The sequence below is a fragment of the Pinus tabuliformis genome, chromosome 8, assembly GCF_031772625.1.
Source record: "Pinus tabuliformis cultivar Carrire ecotype Pingquan chromosome 8, CPIR1, whole genome shotgun sequence".
Classification (NCBI taxonomy): Eukaryota; Viridiplantae; Streptophyta; class Pinopsida; order Pinales; family Pinaceae; genus Pinus; species Pinus tabuliformis.
The window spans coordinates 963,421,835-963,444,618 of NC_142294.1; the positions used below are offsets into that span (position 1 = coordinate 963,421,835).

The following is a 22,784-nucleotide window of genomic DNA, read 5'->3' on the forward strand; positions in this document are numbered from 1 at the left end:
TAAAATAAAATAAGAAATATATATATATATATATATAATTAAAATTAAAATAAAAAAAAATAAAATAAAAAATTTAAAAAATAAATTAAAAATAAATAAATAAAAATCAAAAATCAAATAAATAAATAAAATAATAAAATTAATAAATAAAAATAAAAATAAATAAATAAAAATAAAAATAAAAATAAATAAATAAATAAAAATAAAAATAAAAATAAAAAATAAAATAAAAAAATAATAAAATAATAAATAATAAATAAAAATAATAAATAAATAAATCAAATAAAATAAAAATAAAATAAAATAAATAAATAAATATATATATATATATATATATAAATTAAAATTATATATATATATATACAAGTTCTTTAATATTTTTTGTTAAAAGATTAAAATCGACATTAAAGTTGCGATAACCATGAAATTTGAAGTTTGGAGTATTTTTTTGTTAAAAAGATTAAAACTAGTATTAGAATTGCAATAACCATCAACTTTGACGAGAGTTTCAAATTAGAATTCCTATATTGCTTCGACTTTGACAAGAGTTTCAAATTAGAATTCCTATATTGCTTCGACTTCATATTTGACAGACAATTTCACCAACTAGCTAAATATTTTATAACAAGATTTTTAAGGTCTTTCTCATGACTTTGATATTTAATTTAGCTGCAAAATATTATGTGTTATATACATTTTTTATTTCTATATAGGTTTTAATTACTTTTTATTTATACTTTTAACAACCATTTTTTATTAAAAATATTATTTTTTATTTTAAATATAATTTTTAAATATTTTTGATATTTATTTTATTTATTAATTATTTTTTATATTTATATTTATTTATTAATTCATTAATATATATTAATTTTTATTCGTGTTAAAGAAAGTTAAGAAATTCAAATATTGTTTATACTAATTTAGTTATATAAGTTAAATGGGTAATAAATACTAATAGGCGAAAAAGCCTTCTAATAATACAAATAATCCCAAATTTCCATTTATAAAATACAAGTAACTTAATAAATTTAATCACAACCTTTTATTACATATAAACCATGAAAATTATTTGGATTTTTTTAATTAAATCTCAAACATGCAGTTAAAATCACCAATTAAACCTAATGGCCCATGATATTTTTAATTAAAAAACTCTAAAACCACTAAAAACCTAACACCCTCTTTCGATGCCTGTGATTATAGGTAAAGAAATTAATATTGTTTAATTAACTTTTTAATTAAATAAATAATTAATGTATAATTATATATAGTTATAAAAACTCCCAAATAGTTAATTAATGCAAAAACCTCTGAAATTAACAGCATAGTAGGTATTGGCCAATGTTGAATATATTCTAGATTTTGTGTTGATCCACTTGAACATCGGTGGTCCAAACATAGAATCTCTATAATTCCAAATATCTTTATTCTCCGTAATTCCAAATTTCTTTTGACATAGATTTGTAGAAGTTCAAAAATTAGTTTAGCAACACTCATAACTCATTGAGAACTTAGGAGAAAATTCTTAATAAATAAAGCAACATTACCTAGGACTCGGGAGGAAATTATTACCAGCACTCATACTCACTAAGAACTTAGGAGAAAAATCTTAATAAAATAAAGCAATGTTGGAGGAAATTATCGGTATAACAAGATGTGTTGCACGACAGCTAGTCCCTGCCTTAAGTGGGGAGCGAGGCAGGGAGCGGATGGTTGAGGCTATGGATCTGTTTCAACTTCCTGACTCGGATCTCTCCTGGTTGTGCACTCGGCAAGGTGAAAAACATATACGGTCGGGGGCTTTGTTGGTTTGTAAAACCGTAGTCTACAAATTGTTACAGAATTGACTAAGTCGACCAATTTGAGTTAGAATTAGTCCTCGGTCTAGTTTAAAGGTTGATTATATTAGTTGTGAGGTCTAGCTAGATGAACCAACCAATTCTAGTTCTGAATTGGCTGGGTTTAAAAACACTGTAGTAAGAAACAGAGTCTAAGGCACATTGTTGGTTGGTCCTATTATCCACTAGCCTATAGAGGAATTCTCCTCACAAGCATGTGTTGCTGGAGAAGGTAATGAATGGAAGAAGATGAGGATTTTTTTATAACTTAAGGAAGATGACCATGATAGAAGAAGAAATCAGCAAGTAGCAGTCCATCTTATGTTGATAATGATTAATACACGGTCCCAGGCAGAAGGGAGCAGAACAAGTCCTGTCAATCCGTGTTAATGCATTGGTTTGGTTTCAGAGGACTCAAAATTCCATACCAGATAACAATCTCCAGGAGTTAGAGAATGTTTGGAAAATCCTTACAACCAAAGACCACATTTTGACGATTATCAGGGCTTAAATGAGTTCTGATTGTGCTCTATTTTGGGTGATGAAAATTCAAATATAGTCTGACCATATGTGTCCAAAGTCCAGACTGGTGCAAAAGTTTATCAGATATTGAATAAAACCAATTTCTTGATTTCATGGATGTGGATGTTAAAGTGCTTTCAGTGTCTAAGGAGCTCTAAAGAATATACAAAATGCTTTTGGAAAGGGAAGGTTCAATGAATGAAGTAAATGAAACTGCTCGGTTTCGGGTCATAGTGAAACCAAAGTAATGTGACAGGGTTGCACTGTTAGCAGTTTGTTTCCCACCAGTATGTTTGAAATATTTCAAAGGATCCTGAAGGTTGTTATCTACTAGTATGTTTGAAATGTTTCAAAGGATCCTGAAGGTTGAGAGGCACCACTCCAAACAATGGTTATGGTGGATTAGCGTTGTTATGGAAATGTATGTCTGTGGAGAAATATATTTGATATCCCCCTGCAGCGACAATAAATCTATTCCAAATTCCAACATAGTAGCCATCTTCGCATTGCTTTCTATGAAGCTTCACCAACCCAATGGCCCTGAGGAGGGGGACAAAACCTAGGATTTTTGCAATGTCTGCAAAGTAGCCATCTTCGCATTGGTTTCTATGAAGCTTCACCGACCCAATGGCCCTGAGGAGGGGGACAAAGTAGCCCAACACCACTAACAACATCCCCCAAAAGAGTGCATATGCATTATTTGCCTAGTGATTTCTGACAACTTAGCGAGGCTTAACATCCTCATTAGGTTGGAGGATTCCAGAACTACCAGATCTAAATACATAAGTCCAAGAACATTGCACATAATGATGAGGGTTGGATGAACATTAGCACATAATGATTAGGCATAGGAATTCATCTGGTAGGTCCATACACTGTAGAGCTACAGACATTACAAACATTCAATCTATTAAAAATAACTCTTATATGGTATGTACAAACAACCAGGGAAATTAAGAGGCTTGGAAATTCATCCATACAAAGAAGAGCATTTTGATATAATGATAGAGGTTTGTGAGTTCATCCAGTTAGCTTTACTAGGGATTACTGGAAAAACTCATATATGGTATGCAATGAGCAATGAGATGAGTATTTTGTCAGTAGCATTGTAGCAATGAGTTGACTAGAATGATACATTTGCATATAATGATGAGACATGTTAATTCATCCAGAAAAATTGTCCAAGGCCTACTAGAAAATCTCTTATATGGTAGAACTGAACTGTGAGATGGTTATTCTGTCAATAGCATTGCAGAAATAAAGACAACGATGAGGCTACAAAAAACTAGAAATCGAGTTATAAAAATAAAAAGATGCAGAACAAAAACTACAGTTACATTTATCCTAGACCATTTCATCAAACCAATTGTCCAACCAAATTCAAGAGCTTAGTGCAATGAATAGGTCATGTTCATCCATAATATAGAATTCAAAACAAGAGAAGGATAGTTTATTAAAAGACGAAAAATTTAGACATGCTATCTGAGATTGCTTATTCTACCATTCTAGTTATTCTACTATATGTCCAAGCCTATGAAATAATAACATGCAGGTACCTCTCTCTTTCTTCAATTAAATCATTCAATTGATCTCTTAGCTTTTGCACTTCCTGTTGCTTCCCATCATAATCAAGTAAATAGTTTCAGAAATTTCTCATTGAAGTGCTTTGACAACTATTAAGCATACACTCCACAACTTGGGCACAATATGCCACTATTGTTGAAGAAAAGCTTCCTGAAGAAAGCATGAATATTCTATTCAAGAAGGAATCCATTCGAAAGGCTCTTTCTCTCAATTCATCGGATGATGAGGATACCTCTCCTCAGTCTCCAACACAGGCAGACATCCCAGAAAATGAAGAAACTATGCTAGGAGAGAGGTTGTCACAATGTCATAGAAGGTTTGCTCCATTCACACCCTCCTCTGCTGATATGGTTGCCATCCTGGATGTGTATTACTCTGACCCAAATACACAGAAGATTATTAAGTCATCCACTAAGAAAATAAAACAAACAATATAAGTAGAAGGGATTGTGACATAAGAACCAATGGTCATTGAAAACACTACTACATAGGTATATGCGACCATCTCAGCAGGAGTTTCCTTTATACAAGCTTCTTGAGACAACGTTGTTCAGATGACGAAGACTCTGGAAGAGAATGAGGAAAATATAAAGCTTTGGAACATGCTAAAGAAGAATTGAGGAACAAATGTGATGTTGCATCTGCTAGATCCCAAGATGTGATGGCTTTAAAAAGTTGTGCATTGAAATCAATTAAGGAGCTCCACACAACTCATAATGAACTGTATGCTCATGTAGATCAACTCCGAAAAATCACAAACATATTTCACTATTTCATTGTAGGAGAATAGATGAATATAAAGCATGTTGAGCAAGCCAAATTATTGATTAAAGACCCCACCAGGTGGGAGGAAGAATACAAAGGTCATCCTCAACACCCTCTCATGATGAGTCTTTATGAAAATAGGTTCCATACAGTGGAAAATGACAGAATCTTAGTTGTTGCCAAGGTACTAATAGAAAAATCTTCAACATTTCATAAAGATGGAGATTACTCTCTCAATTCCACTTCACGACTCATTTCCTGCCTCCATCTCCCTCCATTTCTCAATTCATAAGGGGAGAAAATAAAAATATCAGTGAATTTATCGAAAATTGATCAATTGGCCAAGACAAACTTAGACAAAATTCAAGATTTCGAGCGCCTTACTATGCAATATATTAAAGAATTGGTCCTTTGGTTCAATGCCTTGTTACCTGTAGTAGCTAACCCAGGTGTTGAAACTTCTTTATGAGTGTGCACTGAATCATAAATTGGTGTAGGATCAGCCCAATTGGGAGCTAAGAACTTCTCAATTAGCCAACGTTATAATGCTTTCTATTCTCAAGATTCTTACAGTTGAAAATATGAGAAATTTATTTTCTTGGAAAGAAAAAGACAAGAAGAAAATGCAGAAAAGTAAAAGAAATCTCTAGTCACCAACCACAATTCAATTCTTAATACATGTTTGATACATATTTGTACAAGGGATAGATTGGCACCATATCTAACAAACTAGCTACCTATGTTTTTCACTTGTGCTAATTTGAAAAGGGCCTACCTGGTTTGCAGACAAAAGCCTTAAATTTTTTGCTAGAGGAGGTGAAGCTAACCTTGGCCATCATTAGCTTCATCAACATTCATAGTGGAAAATGTTTTGATTGTCGATTCTACAGTCGCCATTTTCTCCCCAACAACAAGCTCTATGTAATGTTCCTAACTAGGAAATTCAGTGATACACAAAGCAAATAGACAAACCAACATCCAAAAATGAGATATAATCAATAAACACCCGTGAAAGCACTGGAAATAGAGAACATCTAAGCCATTTTATTAAATCTTTCTAGGGCAAATACAATAGTGATGGAATGGTGCACCTAGGCTTGTCTCCAAGGACAAGCGTGACAAAACCCAGGTGAGAAAATGATGATCCTAGAACTGCCCAACTGCTACTGCAGAGGTGATCTACATTGCCCATAAAATTGCGCTGCATGCTGGAAAGGATGTGCTGGAAACCTTTCTTCCTATGCTTAGAAATTTCTGCAACTTCAATTCCTGGCTCCTCAACAAAAACCCACCAAAACCCAGGAAGGGTTTGGCCTAGTTCAGACCCCTGAAAATCAACCTCCAAGGACCATGTCCTCCTCCTCACATTGGAAATCTTGGCCTGTCTAGAATTGGCTGGAAAATCCCTCCAAATCTGCCCCCAACATTGAGATGTTACCCCCTATGGCTTTCCTCCCTTCCCTCAACTGGCCCCAGCTCCGTAGCTCTCTCCACCAACTCCCACGTGAGCCTCATAATGGCCCTCTACATAGTCCACCAAAGTTGTATGTCGAGTTGCCCAAATGTAGCAACCTCCTGCTCCAAAAATCCTTCCAAAGGCTGGTACTTTGATGTACTCCAACTCTCCAAACTTTCCCGTCAAGTGCTACCCTGATGAACTCCCAATCACCTCTGCATGTTTCCCCTTTTGCGTGTTCTAGAAATACACTCTGTTGGTTTAAAGGTTGAGTGGTATGGCCACAAATCTCCTCTGGTTCTCCTCGAGATAGTGTGAAATGGCTTTCGAGGGTGGCACTCAAAATCCCCTGAAGGAAAGGTTGAGTCTCCCGCCTGAGAAAATTGATGCTAAACAACCAAGTAACTCGATTAAGCAGCTCGAGCAACACAAGTAAATTCGATACATGCAAATGAATACCTCAATTGGGGAGCTCTTCCTCCTTATATCTTCGTGGGTCTTCCTGTCCCCATGTGGGCCCCTCTCCAAGACATTCGATTCCCCTCCAAGGAAATTTGAATTTCCCAATTGCGTTTTCCCACGTGGGTGGCCCCCACCTTCCACTAGCAATCTAATTCAACCTCCCTTTCTCAGGCTAAGTTCCTATGTTAAAAATGCTTGGGGTCCTTTACTCATCAAAATTTACGCAAAATTGTGGAGAGACCAAAACCTGTTACAAACTTATTTCGGAAGGGACATGACTGTCCTCCCCTCCTAAATGTTTCTTTCCCTCAAGCAACTTCAACACTGGGTGCTCTAAAATGTGTTCACCCTCCCATGTGGCATCCTCATCCGGCATGTTCTTCCAACGCACCAAAAACTCCCTGATGGTCCTGCTCCTCAGCTTCCTCTCCAGAGTCTCCAAAATGGCCTCAGGCTCCAAAACCAGATGGCCCTCATCGTCCAATGGGGGTAACTATACTGTTGTTGTCACCTGTTGTCCCAACACCATTTTGAGGCATCAGACATGGAAGATGTTGTTAATCATGCTCCCTTGCGGTAGCTTCAACTTATAGGCCACCTCTCAAACTCGTCTGACCACCCTGTATGGCCCATAAATGCATGGTTGCAGCGTCCTGACCCCTTTTTGCTTCAAGGTGGACTATCTATATGGCTGTAACCGGAGATACACCAAACCCCCCTCCTTAAAGTGTCTCTCAGTCTAGTGCCTGTTAGCTTACATCTTCTATTGATTTTGTGATTTTGTGTTGTTACTAGGTTGTCCTTGGGATCCTTGAGAATGTTTTGACTCTCTAGGATCCAGCCCTTGGCCTTTGGGGCCCGACTGTCTCAAAAAAAAATGTCAGCAAAAGATAATGCATCATAACCATACAAAGCACAGAAGGAGTCATACCAATGGACATGTGATGGGTGGTGTTGTAGCAATACTCGCCCAAGTGCAACCATCAAATCCAAGCCCTCTGATGCCTAGTCACATAGTTCCAAGTTTACCCCTCCAACCACTGATTAACTTGCTTAGTCTGGCCATATGTCTGGGAATGGTATCTCGTGCTAGGGGTGAGATTAGTACCAACCAATATGAATACCTCCTGCCAGAATCCTCCCATGAACCTACTATCCCAGTCACTCACTATGTTCTTAGGAAGCTCGTGCAACTAGAAGACTTGCCTGAAGAACAACTCTACAAATTGTGAAGTTGAATACCGGGTCAGGATGGTAAATAAGTGGGCATACTTAGTCAACCGATCAACTACCACATAGATGCAATCCTTGCCCTATAATGTGGGGAGCCCAGTGATGAAATCCATGGAGATGTTCTCTCGTTTCCCCTCAGGGATGGGGAGCGGTTGTAATAACCCGGCGGGGTGAATCAGTTCCCCTTTGTTCCTCTGACATGCCTCACACTCCTATACGTGCCTCAACACGTCCCCCTTGACTCCCTTCCATGTGAAACACTCCTTGACTACCATGTATGTTTTCTTGAACCCCTAATGTCTTGACAATGGTGAGTCATGTGTTGTCTAGAGCACTCTCTCCCTCAACTACAAGTTGGGAACCAAAAATATGCGCCCCTTGTAGCATATGACCTCGTCCATCATCCGGTAGCGCTCATTTGCATGGGTTCCCTCCAGAATCTCACATTCCCTCTTGTCTATGGAATACTCTACCAACCACTGGGCCTTCCAATCATGGAAAATTCTCATGAGTGAGAGACCTGCGAGGCTCCTGAATAGGGCATCGACCACTACATTATGTTTCCCCCGCACATACTCAATGTCAAAATCATAGGCCTGCACCTTGTTGACCCATCTCTGTTGTCTTTCGTTGAGGCCATGCTGCCCCATGAAGTGGCGGAGACTGTTGTGATCAGTCTTCACCCGAAATCTGTTACCTACAAAATACTACCAAAATTTGGCCAAGGCATGCATGATGACCAACATCTCCTTCTGATATATAGAATATGACCTCTCATGGGGTAAGAGCTTTCGACTCTCGAAAGAAATGGGGTGTGCATCCTGAGATAATACTGCCCTAATTCCCTCCCCAAATGCATCACACTCAACGATGAAGAGATGGGAGAAGTCTGGTAGTGCCAACACTGGACAACTGCTCATCACCTCCTTAAGGTGGTCAAAATATGACTATGCCCCATCTATCCATGTGAATGCCCATTTCTTAGTCAAATCTTTGAGAGGAGCTGCTAACTGCGAAAACCCCTTGACAAAATTCTGGTACTACATGCAGATGCCCAAGGATCCACTCAATGTTGTCATATCTATGGGTACCGGCCAATCACAAATATATTGTATTTTCTCCTCGTGTACCTTCACCCCATCTGCGCCAATAATATTCCCCAAGTAGAGCATCTTGGTCAGGCTAAACTCACACTTGGATAGCTTGGCATAGAACTATTGTTCCTCCAAAATAAGCAATACCTCCTCCAAGTGTTGGAGATGCTCCTCCGAAGGTCTATTGTATATCAGTATGTCATCAAAAAACACCAATACAAACCTCCTCAACTGCCTCCGGAACACATGGTTCATACAGGACTGGAAGGTAGCCAGAGCATTGGTTAACCCAAAGGGCATGACCAGAAACTCGAAGTGCCCATAATGGCATTGAAAGGCTGTCTTGGGGGTGTCCTAATCCCTCACCCTGATCTGGTGGTACCTCGAACAAAGATCTATCTTAGAGAAGTACTTCGCTCCTCTAAGTTCATCCATCAAATCGTTGATGTGAGGAATGGGGTACCAGTTCTTCAATGTCTTCCTGTTGAGCACCCAATAGTCAATGCACATGCACAAGGTTTCATCCTTCTTCTTCACCAACACTACTGAAGAAGCAAATGGATTGGAACTTGGCCTGATGTGACCCAACGCCAACAACTCTATGATGACCCACTCAATCTCGTCCTTATAGGCCTTGGGGTGCCTATAAGGGGTGGTAATCACTACTTGCACACTAGGCTCCAACTCGATGGTGTGCTCGAATCCCCTGTCTGGTAGCTTCCATGGCGGAATATCTCCAGATACTACTGAGTACCTATTTAACAAGGCTTGTATGTCTGGAGTTGGTGACTGGGATTGTCCCCCAACCTCTGAAACCCTCAGCTCTACTGCCCACACTATATCTCCATGTTGTAGATTTGCCTCCATCCTATGTGTTGGGACTGTTTGTGGTGGGTACGAATGCATGCCTATGAGGACCAGCAACTTGGTATTCAGGTCAGTGAACTCCATCTCCAGCTTCTTTCAATCAGTGGTAACTCATCTAAGGGAGTACAACCACTAGACACCCATCGACACATTGGTGTCTGGCACATCAAACACAAAGAAATGGTATGTCATGGAGCAGTTTCCCATGGTCATCATTAAGGCAGGTACATACTGAGTGCATTGCATGGTCCGGTCACCTGACACCAAGACTAAAAATCCCTCAAACTCGGTTGTAGTGAGGCCCCTCCTCTATACCAACTGGGCATCTATGAAGTTGTGGGTAGCCCCACTGTCAACTAAGATTGAGACCTGTTGCCCCTGTATCGTACCTCCAATCCTCAATGTCAAAAAATTGGGGATCCTGCATAAAGAAGCAAGGACTCCCCTGGATGAAGCAAAGGATGCCCCTCCTTGTGGAGGTGGTGGTGGAGGTCCCCTCTCTGCTGGAGTCTCACCGTATCCCACCCCACACTCCGGCTCCACCTCATGCTTCTGATCACTATTTGAGAAGACCTAGATGTAGTGGGATTTTCCAGTTGTGCATCGATGGCTTGATGCCTAGGGCTCCCGATAAGTAAAGCACAACTTCCTCCTCCTAAGGTCCCTCTGTGTCTCATCATCCAGCTTGCCATGCCCCTAGGCTGATCTTTGTGGTGGTGGTCTAGTATCAATCCCCTTCTGGGGGTAGGGAGTACATGTAGGAAAGGTTGCTCATGACTTGGGGATGGCCCCCTGTAAATATCTTGCACATGTCATGGCTTCCTGCAGTGTGGAGGTTTTGTGTGACTTCACCAGTCCACGTAGGGGCTCGAGTAGGCTCTCTATGAAAGTGTACACCCTTCGAGCATCTGATAGGTGTGACACTGTCAGTGACACTCTTAAGAACTCCAATATGTACTTTTCTGGGTTACATGTTTGTCAAAGTTGGGTCAGCTCCTTGAAGTAAGCCTCCAGATCCCTCTGATCAAAATGCTCCACCACCCTCTTGGTGAAATCATCATATGAAGTCACATTGGCATGCCCCAAGGTAGCTAAGCCATGAAACCACCAATTGTGGGCTTCCCCTTCCATGTGCGGCGTGGCCATCTGATGGCCTCTAGATCCGTCATCCGATTGAGTTGGAAATAAGTGTCCATCTTCTCTACCTAGGCTCAAGCGGTGCTCTTGGCAGTGCCATCGTATGTGGAGAAGTACATCCTCCCTATAGTCCGCTACAACTCATAGATCTTCATGCCCTTTTCTCCATGGACCTTGCTCTTCTCATTTTTCTTGAGCTTGCAGAAAGCTCTAAAAGGGTGTGCTTCCCTGAAGTCTGCTCCCATATACTTCCATTCCCTAAAATTCTCTCCCATTTGTGAAGGATCTTCAACCCATGTTGGTTCATTCTGGGCCAAAGGCACGAAGGAGGGTAGTGTAGCTCGAGTTGTCCCACTCTCTGATGGAGGCTTTGCAACGGGTGAAGGATGATCAAATTGTTGAGAGGCCCCCGAAGTCTCTCCAAATAGAAACCCCCTAGGAGTGCTTCTCTCTCGGTTCTGCGTTTTGATCTCCTCTAGCATTTCCTTCTTACCCTTTGCTAAATCATTCAGAGCCTTCAAGAGGCTATCAAAGGCCATCTCTTCCCTACTCTTTGGCTCTCCCATGTCATCTTCTACTACTGCCTTTCCTCTCACCTCCGTGTCTAGAGTGATTTCCAGCTCTCTTTCTCTACATCAGTACCTCTACCTCATGTACGTAATATTCTTCTGGTCCTCTTCACTCATAGGGGAAACTCCCCACAACTGAGCCAAGATCTGGTTTCTGATACCACTGTAATGTTCCTAACTAGGAAATTCATTGATACACAAAGCAAATAGACAAACCAACATCTAGAAATGAGATACAATCAATAAAGACCCATGAAAGCACTAGAAATAGAGAACATCTGAGTCATTCTATTAAATATTTCTCGGGCAGATACAATAATGATGGATTGGTGCACCTATGCTTGTCTCCAAGGACAAGCGTGACAAAACCCAGGTGAGAAAATGATGATCCTAGCGCTGCCCAACTCCTACTCTAGAGGTGATCTAAGCTGCCTAGAAAATTGTGTTGCCTACTGGAAAGGATGTGCTGGAAACCCTACTTCCTATGCTCATAAAATTCTACAACTTCAGCTCACAGCTCCTCAACAAAACCCCTCCAAGACCCAGGAAGGGTTTGGCCTAGTTAAGACCCCTGAAAATCAACCTCTATTAAATTTTGGTTGTTCTATGCTAGAGCAATTTATTTCAATTTTCACAGTTAGCTCAATATCTTTTCCAGATTAGCAATCACATCAGCGTTAAAGTAAACTGTAGATAGAACATAAATATAAATCGCAAAAGACAAGCCAAGACAAGAGGACACAAGATGTGGTGCTAGCCAAGGACAAACCCCAATGTGGGGAAACCCTTGATCAATTCTTCTTATATGTTCTTTGATAGTTCAACGGAGAGAGAGAGAGATAGTAAATTTACAACAAAAGTCAACACTTTGACTTATCTAGACAAGACCATAGATCATCTCTAAGAAGATGATACATGAGATCAGTTGAAGACATGCTGCTTCAACTAATTCTCCAAGGTGACTCCTTCACCTATCGTTGTGCTACATTTCATCATCATGTTGCACCTCACTGTGCTGCACCATGTTGCACCCATCATCACTATGTTGCATCTCATCACGCTTCATTAATCATGACTGTACCCATCACTGTACTGCATTATGTGTCATTTATTGCTTGTTTTCCCTAGCATGCTTGTTGTCCTTATCATGCTTGTTGTCCTTAGCATGCTTGTTGTTGCATGCTAGTTTTCCCTTGCATGCTAGCTGTAACATTGCATGCTTGGTGTATATGCTGCTAAGTACCATACAATTGTCCCAATGATAGTTAGTTGTCCCTTGCATGTTGCTCTCCTTTGGAGATAGATGCTTCGGTTGTTTCGGCAGTTCCCGACATTTCTGGTAGTTCCAGCTTTTCTGGCAGTTCCGGCAGTCCAGCTTTTCCAGCTTTTTCAGCTTTTCTGGATTTTTCAGCATTTCCTTCTTTTTTGGTAGTTCTGACTTTTCTGGCTTTTCTGGCAGTTCTGGTAGTTTCGTCTTTTCCAGTAGTTCCGACATTTCCATTAGTTCTGACTTTTCCAGCTTTTCCGACTTTTCCGGCTTTTCTTGCAGTTCCGTATTTTCCGGAAGTTCCGACTTTTCCGGATTTTCTAGCAGTTCCAGTAGTTCCAGCTTTTCCGATAGTTCCGGCTTTTCGGACTTTTCCGACTTTTCCGGCTTTTCCAGCATTTCTGGCTTTTCTAGCTTTTCCAACTTTTCCCACAATTCCGAATTTTCTGGCTTTTTAAGCAACGTAGAGCTTATTCTCCTATGACTGCATTTAGATCTAGGGCATGTTATCTAGGGCAGCGTATACCCTAGGGCACTCCCTCTAGCTCTCATCTTCATCAAACCCAAAACAGGATGAAGTGAGATCACAAGAGTGAGTGTGTGTGAGACAAATGACTTCAAGTCCTCTTATATTTATACTAAAATGTAGAGGTTGAATAGACATGGTTGTTGGGCTTCTAAGCCTACATAAGTTGCTGGCCGACTTGACAATTTGTCCATAATAAAAATAAATTCATTTCTTCATAAATACTTATCAAAATCGGATGATATTTAGATCAATCCTACACCTCTCAATGAGAGCGATCCAATAAAAATATTAGCTGCCATAAATAAGATGACCCACATGGAATTTGGCCCTAGTTGCCAATTTTAACACTCCCTCTCAACTAGGGAGAAATCCATCTGTTGATCCATATGTCCGACTATACTATCTCTGCCATTGGTGCCCTTGCACAGCTCTGCTCTGCTTTGCTCAGCGCTGCTAGCTCTGCTCTACTATGCTCAACTCTGCTAGCTCTACTCTGCTCTGCTCAGCTCTGCTCAACTCTGCTAGCTCTACTCAACTCTGCTTTGCTCAGCTCTATTGAACCATGAAGAAGAAGAATTGATCGAGAATGTGTCATACCATCCTCCACTAACCCGAAGCCAATCTTAGAGTGTGTACCACTAGTCCCAGACCAGTCCTCAACTGACCCGAAGTCAGTGTCATAGTAGGTACAACTCCTACCACTGGTCTCAGACCAGTATTCTACTGACTACAAGTTAGTCTTAGATTATGTACCACTGGTCCCAGACCAGTATCATTGATCCCAGATCAATGAAGGTCATCCTAGCATAGGGAGTATGGTAGATACAACAATGCATCCATCAGTACTACTATGGTCCCTATCCTCATTTCCTTGCTCATTAATCAGAAGAGAGGTACTTCCCATGAGTCCCAGACTGCATGGGTAAGATGCCTCGATAGGAGAACTAATCAATCCTATCCACAAGAGAGCGAATCATCTTTTCCTACAACAGAGCAAATCATCTTATCCACAAGAGAGCGAATCATCCTGTCCACAGGAGAGCAAATTATCCTGTCTCGCAAGAGAGAGAATCATTTTGTCCACAGGAGAGCGAATCATCCTGTCCACAGGAGAGCAAATCATCCTATTCTTAATCACCATGGAGAACACATCATCCAGGCCCACGGGAGAACTAATCATCATGTTCCATAGTCGCCACAGAGAACGAATCATCCTATTCAGCACGCGCCACCAGGGGAGGGTGAGTCACCTTGTGGTCATATGTTGCTCCAGTAAGAACCCCAAGCCCTTAGAGCTCCCAGAGCTCAATGTATGCAACATGCAGGACCCTTTTACAAGGGTCTCTTGATGACTCCAAGTCGTTCGGGAAGATCACAGATTTGATCTTTCCCCAGGGCTTTGACAAAATGACGGCGACCTGTACATCAGTCTCAATGTGATGGAGCCTCCTTGCTCATTGACTCACCATATCCCAGATAAGGTAGTATTTGATGTCTATCTGTTGGAGCAATCATCGAATACGGGATTCCTCAATAATCGAATCCCACCTCTGGTTTCCACAGAGAACCACAGTGGTATTCATCATGTGTACTCACTGAAGAGTTTCCACAACCAGGCAACTTCATACGAGATCATACTCATAGTTATGTATTTGGTCTCGACTTCTGCTTCCTACTTGTCCATGATATAGAAGCAGAATCCAACAAGAACCAGCATTGAGAAGTTCTCTAGTGTTCCTCCACACTGCCTGCCCAGCCAGCATTCGAATAATTATGTAGTTTCATATTTCCAATAGTGTATCTCAATTCATGAGAGATTGTGCCCCGAATATATCTCAGAAGATTCTTGGCACCAATCCAGTGAGGCTCAACCAAATATGAGCTCACCATGATAACTGCAAAACATATGTCCGGACGAAAGTTCACCAAGAACATCAAAGTGAATGAGTTTATAAAACCCAGAAGAATTTCCCAAATCTGGTCCAACATCACTACCATATAACTTCTGAAAGTTAATATCTTCGAGGTAGTCACAGGCTTGTAGTTTATCATTCCACATCCGGAATCCAACTCCATCTTACTTTTGCAAATGAGAGGGTCTATACCTATCAGAAATAGGTCATCCTCATAAGGTGCTGGTATGAGAGGTCTATCATCCACAACCTTTGGGTAATGGTTTGGATCGGTTTCACTCCTAGTGAATCTCAGCTCCATTAGATAGCTATCAATCCTCTCATACTACACTCGGGGTGTTTTGCTTCAAGCCATAGAGGGCTTTCTTCCATCTGCATACATGAGATTCATGATCATCAATCTCAAACCCCTCGAGTTGTTCCACACCTGTGGACCTGCTACATGAGGGGAATGGTCCCCTTGTAAGATTTTCCTTTGGTACATCTCAGACATGTACTATCATGCTCTTTTTTGAATTCAGGCATCCCTGTCACCATCTAACTCACAAACCCCCGGCGCTATGTGTCAGTGAACATGGTCCCTAGTGTACTTCCTGCAACTTGATACAAACCTGAACTCAAAAACATCTTTGAAAATTCTATTTTCAAACACATACCTTTCCATTAATGAGTGCCACCCTGAAACCTTCGACTTCCATTATTGAAATGGACACCAGGTTCTTCTTTCGATCAGGTACTAAAAATAGATTATGTAATTGAATCGAGTTACCCTCATTCAATTGAGAGGTAACATTCCCTACGCCCTTTTTAGGATAGGTGGCATCGGCTCCAAGTATAATCCCATGATTGTTTCCATCTCTACCAAATTGAGAGCGCACCCTTTTATATGATGAAGTGCCTTGAAGCACTACAATCAATAAGCCAGATTCCCAAAGAATCTAAAAGAGAGGGCCAATACAAGATAGCTCTTCTGTATCTTACCAGAAACAACATTTTATTCTTCATACTTGGGTTCCTTGCTTTCTGTGAAGGGTCGACCATTTTCTTGATGACCTACATTACCAGTCATTCCTTTGATCATTGAAGATGCCCTTGTTGTCATCATCAAGTGATGTGTCCCTTCCATTCGAACACTCCTTCGCATAATGGCCGAACTCGTTATCTGCCTTTCCTTCCATCCTAAGATCTGGTTTTCCAATGAAGTGATCTTTAGGAAGGCCATATTCCACTGCGTCATTCTGATGATATTCTCTGCTTCGACTTCACCCTTAGTGAATGAGAAGAGGGATGATGATCCCATTGATCCTTTTGTCTTGTCCCAACTATCTTTGGTGATTACTTTTGCACTCTTGCTTGGGCATTGTCTTCACCTCAGCTTTGATACCATGTTAAATTTTGGTATGTTCTATGCTAGAGAAATTTATTTCAATTTTCACAGTTAGCTCAATATCTTTTCCAGATTAGCAATCACATCAGCATTAAAGTAAACTGCAGATAGAACATAAATATAAATTGTAGACAAGCCAAGACAAGAGGACACAAGATGTGGCGCTAGCCAGGGACAAACTCCAATGTGGGGAAACCCTTGATCAATTCTTCTTATATGTTCTTCAATAGTTCAGCAGAGAGAGAGAGAGATAGTACATTTACAATAGAAGTCAACACTTTGACTTATCTAGATAATAGCATAGATCATCTCTAAGATGATGATACATGAGATCAGTTGAAGACATGCTACTTCAACTAATTCTCCAAGGTGACTCCTTCACCTATCATTGTGTTGCATTTCATCATCATGTTGCACCTCACCGTGCTGCACCATGCTGCACCCATCATCACTATGCTGCATCTCATCACGCTTCATTAATCATGACTGCACCCATCACTGTACTGCATTATGTGCCAGTGCTTGCTTGTTGTCCCTAGCATGCTTGTTGTCCTTAGCATGCTTGTTGTTGCATGCTAGTTGTCCCCTGCATGCTAGCTGTAACATTGCATGCTTGGTGTATTTGCTGCGAAGTACCATACAACTATCCCAATGATAGTTAGTTGTCCCTTGCATGTTTCTCTCCTTTGGAGATAGATGCTCTGACTGTTTTGGCAGTTCTGGCAGTTCCGGCTTTTTTGGAAGTTCTAGATTTTCTAGCAGTTCCGGCTTTTCCAGATTTTCTGGCTTTTCCGTATTTTTTGGTAGTTCCATCTTTTCCGGCAGTTCTGGCTTTTCCGGATTTTCCGGCGGTTTCAGCTTTTCCGGCAGTTCTGAATTTTCCGGCAGTTCCGACTTTTCTGGCTTTTCCAGTAGTTCCGGCTTTTTTGGAAGTTCCAAATTTTTCGGCAGTTTCGGCTTTTCCTGCTTTTCCGGCTTTTCCGACAGTTCTGTCTTTTCCGGTAGTTCCATATTTTCCGATAGTTCCAACTTTTCCAACTTTTCTGGCTTTTCTGGCAGTTCCGGTAGTTTTGGATTTTCCGGCAGTTCCGGCTTTTCCAGCAGTTCCGACTTTTCCAGCTTTTCTGGCTTTTCCAGCTTTTCTCGCTTTTCCGACTTTTCTGGCATTTCTGGATTTTCCAACTCTTCTGGCTTTTCCAGTAGTTTCGAATTTTCTGGCTTTTTGAGCAATGTAGAGCTTATTCTCCTATGATTGCATTTAGATCTAGGGCATGTTATCCAGGGCAGCGTATACCATAGGACACTCCCTCTATCTCTCATCTTCATCAAACCCAAAACAGGATGAAGTGAGATCACAAGAGTGAGTGTGTGTGAGACAAATGACTTCAAGTCCTCTTTTATTTATACTAAAACGTAGAGGTTGAATAGACATGACTGTTGGGCTTCTGAGCCTACATAAGTTGTTGGCCAACTTGACAATTTGTCCATAATCAAAATAAATTCATATTTTCATAAATACTTATCAGAATCGGATGATCTTTAGATCAATCCTACACCTCTTGATGAGAGGGATCCAATAAAAATATCAGCCACCATAAATAAGATGACCCACAAGGAGTTTGGCCCTAGTTTCCAATTTGAACAACCTCCAAGGACCACCTCTTCCTCCTCACGCTAAAAATCTCAGCCTATTTTTAATTGGATGTGAAATCCCTCCAAATCTGCCCCAAACACTGAGATGTTATCCCCTATGGCTTTCCTCTCTTCCCTCAACTAACCCTAGCTCCATAGCTATCTCCACCATCTCCCACATGAGCCTCAGAATGGCCCTCTACACAGTCCACCAAATTTGTAAGTCGAGCTGCCCAAATGCAGCAACCTCCTGCTCCCAAACTCCTCCCAAAGGCTGATCCTATGTTGTACTCCAACTCTCCAAACTTTCTCGACAAGTGCTGCCCTGATGAACTCCCAATCACCTTTGCGTGTTTCCCCTTCCGCATGTTCCAAAAATATGCTTTGTTAGTTTGAAGGCTGAGTGGTATGGCCACAAATATCCTCTGGTTCTCCTCAAGGTAGTGTGAAATGCCTTCCTAGGGTGGCACTCAAAGTCCCCGAAGGAAAGGTTGAGTATCCTGCTTGAGAAACTCGATGTTAAACAACCAGGTAACTCGACTAAGCAACTTGAGCAACACAAGTAAATTCAATGTGCCAATGAATACCTCAATTGGGGAGCTCTTCCTCCTTATATCTTCATGGGCCTTCCTTTCCCCATGTGGGCCCCTCTCCAAGCCATTCGATTCCCCTCCAAGGCAATTTGAATTGCCCAAGTACATTTTCCCACATGGGTGGCCCCCACCCTCCACTAGAAATCTAGTTCGGCCTTCCTTCCTCCTAAGTTCCTAAGTCAAAAATGCTTGGGTTCCTTTACTCATCAAAATTTATGCAAAATTGTGGAGAGACCAAAACTTGTTACAAATTTATTTGGAAAGGGACTTGACACTCTAGTATCCTAGGTACCTAACCCCTAGCTCAGTCAAATAATAAATTCACTATCTATAAGTATAGTCTTTTTTTACTTGCATGAAAATCCCACCCAACCGGAAACAACTCATCGGGAAGCTGTGGTGGAATATACGCAGAAGGGGGATGGTTGGTCTTGCCGGTTGGTATGGCTGGGATGGGTGTTGGCGTCAATGGTCACATTAGTGAGCAACTGATAATTCTAGATGTCTATGAATTGCAAATTGTAGTTGCCCAAAATAAAATATGCACAATATCAGTTTGCCATGGAAGATAATTAAGGTGTCCAAGCTACCCAAAAACGATTATAAAAAATTGCAAAACAATTATAGCCACCAACAGAGAACAACATAATAATTTCAATAGATCTATTGATAAGAGCATCGGGTCAGAATATTTCATTACAAAATTCAATGCACACAGATGTAGCATGTATAGGCAAAAGTTTCCTCACTCTTTAAATTATAAAAAATAAAAATAAAAAAAATTCCTTTATCTAGATTAGATAGATTTAAATGCAACAAAGTGAATTCATGAATACAGGAAAACATAACATAAAAACATGTGGCAAGATTCTAACCAGGTGAAATCAACACTACCATCACCCTGCAATGACTAATGATGCACAAATAAATAGATTTTGTCCTTTATACATTCTAATGATGCACAAATAAACAGTTTTTTCATTCATACGAATGTATGAGAATGTTGGAAAAACAAATAAATTAATAATAAATTAAATTAAATAAAAAAGAGAGTTTTTCACGCCCTTGCATGCTTCCCAGGTGTCAGAGGTATCGATTCACAAGTTCCAATGTGTGTTCGTCTAGATCTATATGGAAACACCTTCTTCTATCGTCAGTTAAAGAAATATGAATTGTCTTAGACTTCATGGCAGGAATCCTGAGCACAGTAACAGTCAAAATTGCATCCACACATGATGTTCAAATGCCCTCAACATTGGCATCCCCAGGAAATTTGACCTCCTCCTCTGTCTGCGAGATCTCTCCTTGAATGTGAATTGGGATTTCTCTCTAATAAGCTTCTGCAACTTCCTTCACATCCTACCTAACCTGAGCATATGAGATACACCTACTCCCTCAATGCCCATGCCTTCCTCTACCATTGCCAACAATCCTTTCACAGATAAAGCAAAAAGGCTTCCAGAAGCTTCGAAAGGAGATGAGCAAACCAGACTAGGACTACAGGATGAAGCGACCAAACTAGGAATGCAGGGTGAACTAGGAAGACTATGGCAACACGTAATCCTTGGGCGTTTCTTTAATGTCCACTATCGCAGGTTCCACGCCCTTATTCGCCTCATGGAAGTGGTCATATGACACCCAGATGAAATAGTGATCTTCTCCCGCTCTTCTTCAGGGAATTGCAGTAGCGGGCTCATGACCAGAGCATGATCTAGGTAACCGAACCTGTTACTCAATCGTTAAATAATAGAAACCCCAAGGTAGCCCTTGAATCATGACCATTCCCTCGAGAGTTTCCCTTACATAAATGAGGGATGAATGACTGTGAGTTGGTTCACGTGGTTAGCTTCTCCATCTAGCGCGGAATTTGGACCCATGACCACAATTCCATTCATACAGGGTCATAGGCATTTATACATAGCCAATTGCTAGTAATTGCTGGGTTGGGCTGGGAGAATAGGATGGAACCAGGAGCTCCCTTTCCTATCTTTTGCATCTATGTTTTTCTCTGTTTGAAAAATAACCACTTACTTTGAACCAGTCTTGCAGTACCTGTTATAGAAGCCGAGGCAGATTCTGAAGCAACAATGGAAGCATACTAACGAATCCCAGTCACAATTGAGCACTGGGATGGGTAGAAGCAGAAGGTCTTTACACTTAGGTATCTTCTCTATTTTTTCTTCATGATTTATTTTCACTTCGCAATCATTCACTTCGTAAACACTTTTATGGCTCTCTCATGCTATGAAGCTTTTGATGCTCAAAAGCATCGATCACAAATCTAAATTGGATCCTAGAACGCTCTCTAAGTTTTCATGAACTCTTTAAAAATCATGCCAAGGATTACAAGTCTTATAAAGATCAAGCTTATCAGAGATAGCCTCGTAACAGTTGCAATTTGCGATCAACGCGGAGCAATGAGGACCATTGATCAAGCGCATAGACCATCAGCCCATGGTAACGCGTGCTGTTGCAAATTAGCAAATCCAGAGGTCAATTCAAGAAACGGGGGTAGTTTCTGATATGCGATTAGGGCAAACCCCTCAAAGAAGGAAAGGCTGCAAGCACCCGAACCTGAAAAATTATAAAATGCAACGGATATCGTTCCGATTCCGTTGAAAGCGAGATTCCACAAAACCGGCAGAATATCGGAGGGGCTACAAGCGGTAAGCAGTTTCAGCCAAGTTCCGCCCAATGCCATACAACGAGTGCCACGCATTTGGCGGAAGAGAGAGAAAATCATTCACATCGGATGGGTAACTATCATGCTACTTAGCCGCCCGATATGAACGATGACCGTAGGATTTGGGGCCCCCAGATCAACAGCAGAGACGCGTTCCAATGGATGACAGGATTTGACGGGGTTAATAGGCAGAGTTGTATAGGATTTGAAGTCCGATATGGACGACGCGTTGGCAGAGATTCATGTTTCATGGGCATTCTTGGAGTTAATGGAAAAAAAATGGTCGTTCAAACATTTCTAGTCAGTGAACCTGACACACTCATCCGTTACAGAATAGGTGACCACCTCCCTATGAAGCGTTATGTAGTGATTGTAAACGCCAAAAGAAGGGATTCAGACAGACAGAGGCGGGGAACCGAAAAGCCGGGAAGCGGAAATGAATAGCCAGGAAGCATATTGGCTTAAAAACCACAAGATGACAGAGAGAGCAATAGGCAGTAAGCCGGAAGAAAAGTAGACGCAGAGAAAGCAGAGAGAAGAAGCCGAGCTGACTTGCAAAAGCAAAGGCAGCATCAAGCCAGGTTTAAGACAGAAACAAAGAGAGTCAGAGAGTTTGTGCACTCCAGAGACTACTTGAGAGGTTCAAATGAACTCTTTTGTATATGCCTATCCTATATGAGTCTCAGATTGGGCTCATACTACTGTGACCAATAGAGGTCCAAAGTCAGTAACAAGAGTCTGTGTACTCTAGAGACTTGGGGGATACAAGTATAGTCTTGCTGATTTTTATCTGTTGAAGTGAGACTCGAATTGAGCTCACTGTTGTAAAAGCTCTGCTTGAAAACATAATAGAGAGGCCACCACTGAAGGTTGGACTGGGAGACGTAGCCCAGGAGTATTGGGTGAACTCCTTATTAAACTTGTTGTGTTTATATGTTTTCCTGTTATGTTTTATTTAATTGCTTCATTGCCTGTGTACTTCGCAATCTTATCGATCCGTTACATAAAGTAACATAGTCATCTCCATGCACATGAGTTTGTAATACCTTATTAATTGTCTTAGATCAATTTCAGATCTAGTGGTATCAGAGCTCTAGGTTGATAAGGTTAGACAAGCTTGTGCTGGAGTTTTCTTTGTTGAATCAGACTCCTGGTTCATGGACAGTTTCATGACCATGAGAGCCATGGTAGAAGAAATGTAGAGAGAATTTAAGAAAGGTCGAAGTGAAGATTCTTCAAATTCCCAACAT

At 40.8% G+C, this 22,784-nt stretch overlaps 1 pseudogene; it reads left to right on the forward strand.

The window, feature by feature from the left end:
• Positions 1 to 6,487: 6,487 nt before the first annotated feature.
• Positions 6,488 to 22,784, forward strand: part of LOC149238672 (protein argonaute 1-like) — a 72,231-nt pseudogene continuing 55,934 nt past the window's right edge.